Source organism: Salminus brasiliensis, chromosome 6 (genome assembly GCF_030463535.1).
Source record: "Salminus brasiliensis chromosome 6, fSalBra1.hap2, whole genome shotgun sequence".
Taxonomy (NCBI): Eukaryota; Metazoa; Chordata; class Actinopteri; order Characiformes; family Bryconidae; genus Salminus; species Salminus brasiliensis.
This window is the reverse complement of record NC_132883.1, coordinates 674,349-681,848: the sequence shown is the minus strand read 5'-3', so window position 1 is coordinate 681,848 and position 7,500 is coordinate 674,349. Positions and strand designations below refer to the sequence as shown.

The 7,500-nt window shown below is 41.9% G+C and overlaps 1 long non-coding RNA gene across 1 annotated transcript in view; it reads right to left on the bottom strand.

The window, feature by feature from the left end:
- Positions 1-6,933, bottom strand: part of LOC140557116 (uncharacterized) — a 13,928-nt gene extending 6,995 nt beyond the window's left edge. The window contains exon 1 of the long non-coding RNA XR_011979794.1: positions 6,816-6,933. This is a non-coding gene — a long non-coding RNA (uncharacterized lncRNA). The remainder of the gene's footprint in view (positions 1-6,815) is intronic.
- Between the last annotated feature and the right edge of the window lie 567 nt (positions 6,934-7,500).

The window sequence follows — 7,500 nt, the reverse complement described above, 5'->3', positions numbered from 1 at the left end:
AAGTAGCTGAACGGCTTCATTAGAACATACATTTGGAGATATAGTGTAAGTGTGCTATCCAGTCCTGATGTATTGATTGATCAGTCGTGAAATTAGCTAATGCCTGTTGACTGGATGAGTGATGATGCCGCACGTCTCGGCCGCGAGCGAGGGTTGTTAATGAGCTGGAGTTGCGTGTATAACAGCGTATAAAGGAGGGTGAGTTATGATCTGATCAATATTTAATACGGTGGGTGTTGGTTGTTAATTGGTTGACATTATGTCTGAAGGGTTGCAAGCGGACGGAAACAAAAACACCATCATTTACGAGCGGGTCCGCCTTCGTTTAAGAGCAGAGACTGATGGACTGCGGCTCTGGAGGCTGATTTATACTCCTGAGAAGACGTGGGTGAACGTATTCATGCAGGGAGGAGGGGTACGACCGCTCTGACGGAAGGAGGAGGTGGTGATGTGTAGATAGAACCTGGACCAAGGTGCAAGCAAAGGGGAACTCTGAGGACCTTCTAGGTGTTGAAAAACATCAGAAAACCATCCAATCAGGATGCTTCTCTCAGTGGTATCGAGACAGATTCAGCTAAACCAGCTCTCCCATTGGTCGGGACTTCGCTGGTAGAACTGAAGACCACCAAACTAACCACCTGTACAATTAGGAACCAACCAATCACGATCTTATATACAGGTGGCGGGACAATAAGTATAGGTGTTGCTCTACTTGAAAAGGTGAGCGGTAGTGTAAGCAGAAAAACATCGCTCTAGCCCTTTTGAAGGTTCTAGATAGCTGTGAGTGTCAATGGTAGCATAAACCAAAAAAAACATATTTCTAGATTTTATAGAGGCTCTAGATAGCATATGAGAAGAATAAACATTTATCTAGTCCTTCTGGAGTTTTTAGATAGACTGTGAGAATGAGTGGTAGTTTGAGCATCACTTTAGTCCTTCTAGAAGTTCTAGATAGGATGTGAGCAGAATAAACATTTCTCTAGTGATTCTGAAGGTTCTACTTAGACTGTGAATGTGAGCAGAATTACCACCACTCTAGTCCTTCTGGAGGATCTAGATAGATTGTGCGAGTGAGTGGTAGTTTGAGCATCACTTTAGTCCTTCTAGAGGTTCTAGATACAGTAGGATGTGAGAGTGAGTGGTAGTGTGAGCAGAACTAACCTCATTCCAGTTTATCTTGAAGATCCCGATAGGCTGTGAGTGTGAGCAGCAGTGCGGGCAGAAAAAAACATCACTCTAGTCTGGAGGTTCTAGATAGATTGTAAGTCTGAGTGGTTGTGTGAGCAGAATAACCATCTCTGTAGTCATGGTTCTACACAGGCTGTGAGTGTGAGCCGTAGTGTGAGCAGGGTACACACCGATCTAGTCCTTTTGGAGGTTCCAGGTAGGTTGTAAGTGCAAGCAGTAGCATGAGCATAACAAACATCACTCTAGTCCAGGAGGTTCTAGATAGGTTGCAAATGTGAACAGAATAGAGGACACAGTCTTCTCATCGCTATCATGATTAATTATGGTTTCTAATTTTATCATGCAAATCATCAGCCCTGTCCGACTGCTGGACTGCAGAGCAGAGAGAGCAGGGAAGTTTTTTAAACGTGGTTCTACGACTCTGGCTGTTCCACCTCATCCAACCTGAGACATTTGAATATCGTGATGCAGATTGTAAACATGTCTCGAGTAGATGCACAATATTCACACAGACCACGGGAGGGAATCTGTCTGGAGCTGGAAGTTAAAACCACAGTGACAGTTCCCACCGTCTGTGTGTGTGTGTGTGTGTGTGAGAGTGTGTGTGTGAGTGTGTGTGTGAGAGTGTGTGTGTGAGTGTGTGTGTGAGTGTGTGTGTGTGAGAGAGTGTGTGTGAGAGTGTGTGTGTGAGTGTGTGTGTGAGTGTGTGTGTGTGAGAGAGTGTGTGTGTGAGTGTGTGAGAGTGTGTGAGTGTGTGTGTGTGAGTGTGTGTGTGTGTGTGTGTGTGAGAGTGTGTTTGTGAGTGTGTGTGTGAGAGAGTGTGTGTGTGTGTGTGTGTGTGAGTGTGTGTGTGTGTGTTTTGACCACAAGCACGCCATGTCCCTCATCAAAGCCACTGCAGATGTGCTGTACCGTGCCCACAGGAGAGGAGCACTAATCCACTAATTAAAGGAATGACTTCTAACTGGAGCCTGTGTCTGAATGAACACCCCGAGCTCTGAGAGTGTGTGTGGGTGAGACTGAGCCCGAGGTTTATTCACAAAGCACAGAAGACTAATGGATTATACCATTAACCTTTTACTGCCAATCTTCTCTTCTTTATGAGGAGAAGCCCTGAGGTCCACTTAAGACGTGTGTGTGGGGTTCAGGAAGTGAAAAGTCTCGGAATTCAGTTTTGCACAACTTTCCCAACTTAAGTCCTTTATTCCTTAGAACTGAACAGACTCTGTCTGTCTCTGTGGCTTTAAGCACTGATTTATGAGCTCATTCAGAAAGCGGCCTGGGCTGAAACACTGCTTATACCATCAGTGTGAAGGGGCGTGGCTACACTGCTGCAGGCTGAATAGGGGAGCAAATGGCATTGTTTTTTTGTGATCACAAACATAATGAATTCAAAACAGGTATGGGTATGACTGGGTAGGAGTATGACTGGGTATGGACAGATATGGGTATGGGCATGATGGGTATGGGTATGTAACGTTAAGATGAGTGTGAATAGATATGGGTGGGTATAGATGGGATTGGATGGATATGGGTGGGTTTGAGTATGGATAGGGATAGATATGGGTATCTATGAATGGGTATGAATGAGTGTGTATAGGTGTAGGCATAGATAGGAATGAGTATGGATGGGTATGGGTGTGTAAGGATGTGTGTAAGTGTGTATTGATATGAGTGTGTAAGGATGGGTATGGGTGTGTATTGATATGGGTGTGTAATGATGTGTGTAAGTGTGTATTGATATGAGTGTGTAAGGATGTGTGCAAGTGTGTATAGATATGTGTGTGTAAGGATGTGTGTAAGTGTGTATAGATATATGTGTGTAAGGATGGGTATGAGTATGTATTGATATGTGTGTGTAAGGATGGGTATGGGTGTGTAAGGATGTGTTTGAGTGTGTATAGATATGTGTGTGTAAGGATGGATATGGGTGTGTAAGGATGTGTGTAAGTGTGTATAGATATGTGTGTGTAAGGATGGGTATGGGTGTGTAAGGATGTGTGTAAGTGTGTATAGATATGTGTGTGTAAGGATGGATATGGGTGTGTAAGGATGTGTGTAAGTGTGTATAGATATGTGTGTGTAAGGATGGGTATGGGTGTGTAAGGATGTGTTGAGTGGTGTAAGGATGGGTATGGGTGTGTAAGGATGTGTGTGAGTGTGTAAGGATATGTGTGTGTAAGGATGGGTATGGGTGTGTAAGGATGTGTGTGAGTGTGTAAGGATATGTGTGTAAGGATGTGCGTAAGTGTGTATAGATATGTGTGTGTAAGGGATGGGTATGGGTGTGTAAGATGTGTGTGAGTGTGTAAGGATATGTGTGTGTAAGGATGGGTATGGGTGTGTAAGGATGTGTGTGAGTGTGTAAGGATATGTGTGTAAGGATGTGCGTAAGTGTGTACAGATATGTGTGTGTAAGGATGGGTATGAGTGTGTAAGGATGTGTGTAAGTGTGTATTGATATGTGTGTATGAGTATTAATAAGGGATGGGTATAGATGAGTATGGTATGAAGTGGTTTGGACATGGAAGAGTATGGACTGACATACATGGGTATGGCTATGAATGGGCATATATGGGTATGAATGGATATGGGTATGGTATTAATGGATATGGGTATGGGTATTAATGAATATGGGTATGGGTATGAATGGATATGGGTATGGTATGAATGAATATGAGTGTGGGTATTAATGAATATGGGTATGGGTATGAATGGATATGGGTATGGGTATGAAATGGATATGGGTATGGGTATGAATGAATCTGAGTGTGGGTATGCAACATCTCCATTCTGTTACGGTCTAAAAGCAACATGCACCTACATCAGTGTCTTTAGTAAATAAGCATGTAAACAGAATCACACTTAATTGGTCATGCAATTAGTAAAGAGACCGCCCATTCAAAACATGAGCGCGTCGTGCTGGGAGTGGAGGGTAGTGTGCAGTACTGTAAAGACAGTAAATGAGTGTGAAAAGCAGAAATAGTGCTGGAGCCTGAGTCATGGCCCGCGCAATCATGCTAATTAGAGCATGCTCAATAACACCCCGTCCTCACATGCTAATTACTCACTAGGGCCGCAGGCCTCATTAAAATAGAGCGTAACTGTACGCAATAGCAGCCATACACACTCCAACACTCTCACTAAAGCCATCGCCACGAGGTGTGTTCAGTGTTCTGTGCAGTATGACATCATTTACACCCCTGAAATCAATTAACCCTTTCCTTAGTCTGAGTTTATGATCTCATCTTACAGCTTATCTAGTCCTGTAGAGAACAACTGCCAATAGAATAGGACTCTCTGGAGCAGATCAACATGATGATGAGCACCATGCTGCCTAATGCCAGGTGTGGGCTAGAGGGGTCTAAGCCCCCCAGCATTGAGGAGCTGTGGAGCAGTGGAAGAACTGTGTTCTCTGGAATGATGGTGGAGGAGCTCCATCCAGTACTTTTGGATGGGATGAGTTGGGGATGATGAGGTGGGGTGGTGATCATCCAACATCCTGACCTCACTAATGCTCTTATCACTGAATGCAATTAAATCACTGGATCATTGTCTTGTTGCATGACCCAACTGTGCTTAAGCTTCAGCTTACTGACAGGTGACGTAATGTTTTTGTGAAGATTCCCTAAAACAGAGCAGAGGCCAAAACAGAGAAATGCACCCTGGTCCTGATGCAGCAAAGTATCCCCAAGCCATCACACTACCACCACCATGCTTCACTGGGTATAAATTCAGCCGGAAAGGTTCTAGAAAGCTTCAGATAGCGCATGCGAGAGCTTTGTGGCTGTGATGTCACTCAGTCTGCATGGGAGAATGTTCTTACAGCTATGCGCTTTATCACACTCTCTTACTAAATCTACTTCCTGCTGCTGACCTGGATGTGGAGATTACACCCGGCAGGTGTGTATATGTACACGCACCTGCCGAGTGCAATTTCCACATCCAGCTATGTGTGTTTCGGATGAACTCTGCTTGTTCTAATACCATACAATCTGTTCCTCGCCTGAACTCTCTCTCTCCCTCTGTCTCCTCTCCTCGTCTCTCTCCCTCTGTCTCTCTCTCTCTCTCTCTCTCTCTCTCTCTGGTATCTCTCTCTCTATATCTCTATGACTTACTGTTATCTAGAACTGGAAGCACATTAGCATAGCTAACACAGCAGCGGTCCTGAGGCAGTGAGTCAGTGGTCTGATGTTTGGAGGTTGTGAGGGGGTGTAATGGGGAAGCAAATGGTTTTTCCGTTGGTAAAAATGAGAGGATCTGATTGGTTAGTGACTGATTTCAGTTCACCTCTACTCTATTAATACATTGCTATACCCCCTACTGTATACATTCTGAACTGCAGAAACAAACATACTCACATTTATGGCTATTTATGAAATAAATTGCAGCAACACCTTCAGTTCAGTTAACGACTTTTCTGTTTGAACATTCTCCTCTTCTTCTGTTTGATGTTTTTAACGCAAAAATGATCCATAACTGAACTTATAATTCTGTTTTTCTTGCAGAATCATTGAGGCTTGAATTGTTCGACCCCTTGAACTCCAGCCTTATTTCTGACATTAATATTAATATCTATCATTCAGTACGCAAGTAATTATTTATTAATTATTCAGTACCCACTAATTATTCTTTTAGTAGTAATTACTCAGTACATATGGACTTAGTACCTATCAATTATTCTGTACCCGACCAATTATTCAATAAATAGTAATTACTTAGTACCCTACTAATTATTTAATATTTAGTAAATTATTCAGTACTTACTTATTATTCAATATATACTAAATATTCAGTAACTACTAATTATTATTCTACTAATATTATTTATATCACACCTAATCTACATATTCCACTATTAAAAAAGTTGAAATATGTAGATTAGGTGTGATATAAATTTGGAATATATAGATTAGGTTTAATGTAAAATTGAATATGTAGATTAGGTGTGATTGTAAAGTTGGGAATATGTAGATCAGGTGTGATATAAAGTTGTAAAATGGTAGATCAGGTTTGAATGTAAAGTTGGAATATGTAGATTAGGTGTGATGTAAAGTTGGAATATGTAGATTAAGTGGTGATGTAAAGTTGGAATATGTAGAGTAGGCCTGATATAAAGTTGTAATATGTAGATCAGGTGTAATGTAAAGTTGGAATATGTAGATTAGGTGTGATGTAAGTTGGAATATGTAGATTAGGCCTGATATAAAGTTGGAATATGTAGATTAGGCCTGATATAAAGTTGTAATATGTAGATTAGGTGTGATATAAAGTTGTAATATGTAGATTAGGTGTGATATAAAGTTTTTCAGTATCTTCTAATTATTTAATTGGTATACATTAATTAAGTATCAGCTAAGTATTCAGTATCTACAAATGATTCAGTACCTTCTACTTATTCAGAATCTACCATTAAACTACTGTTGCTGTCGTCTGAAGTAAGTGCCCACACACAGGCCTTCAGGGCTGAAAAGGTTAAAGGGTGACTGTGAGAAGATACAGTGTGTACTCTGTGCTTCCTTAATATGCAAATAAAGAGCTGTAAAAAGTATCAACACCCCCCCTTCTTTCTTCTTATGTGGGCAGATGTGGCTTCTGGCTGTACCTTTCTCTCTAACGTTACTCACATTTTGACAAACGGGTCGGAGTAGCCGTTGGAGTCCATGGCGGCGAGGTGGGCACAGCGGATAATTCCCACCACCAGAGACGTCTTCTCCATGATGTAACACAGAGGACACCAGGATACGCCCCGCTGAGAGAGACAGAGCTTTGTGTAATTACACAGCTAGTAAACATACTTCCTATCAAGCAGATGAAGACGGCAGCTGCGGATCCCTGCTGCGGATCCCTGATCCCTGCGGAACGTCTAAAGGTTCTTCAGTTTGAAACTGTGAAGGAACTTCTTAAAGTGCTTTGAGGAACCTTCAATGAGCCTTTTTCTTCTTAATAGGTCCTCAAAGCGACTGAAGAGGTTCCTCCACAGTTTCAAATTGAAGAACCTCCAAAGGTTCCTCAAGGATATTATTATATATACTGTATATAGAGGTTTTTGACCAAGTTTTGGGAGTTATGTCCTCAGTCTCACACTCATACAGAAGCACCACACAAACACACTAATACACACTACAGTGTGTACCTCTTCCTCTGCTGGTTGAGACGTCTGGTCCACAGTCTGGTTGTTACCTTCTCGGGTCTGGGAGACAATAAAGAGAGAATAATAATAGAAATGAAAGACGAGAATATCTGTACATTCTTACACTAATCTTCTGATAAGAAATGATCAAAACTAGATTAAATTAAAAATAGTCTTAC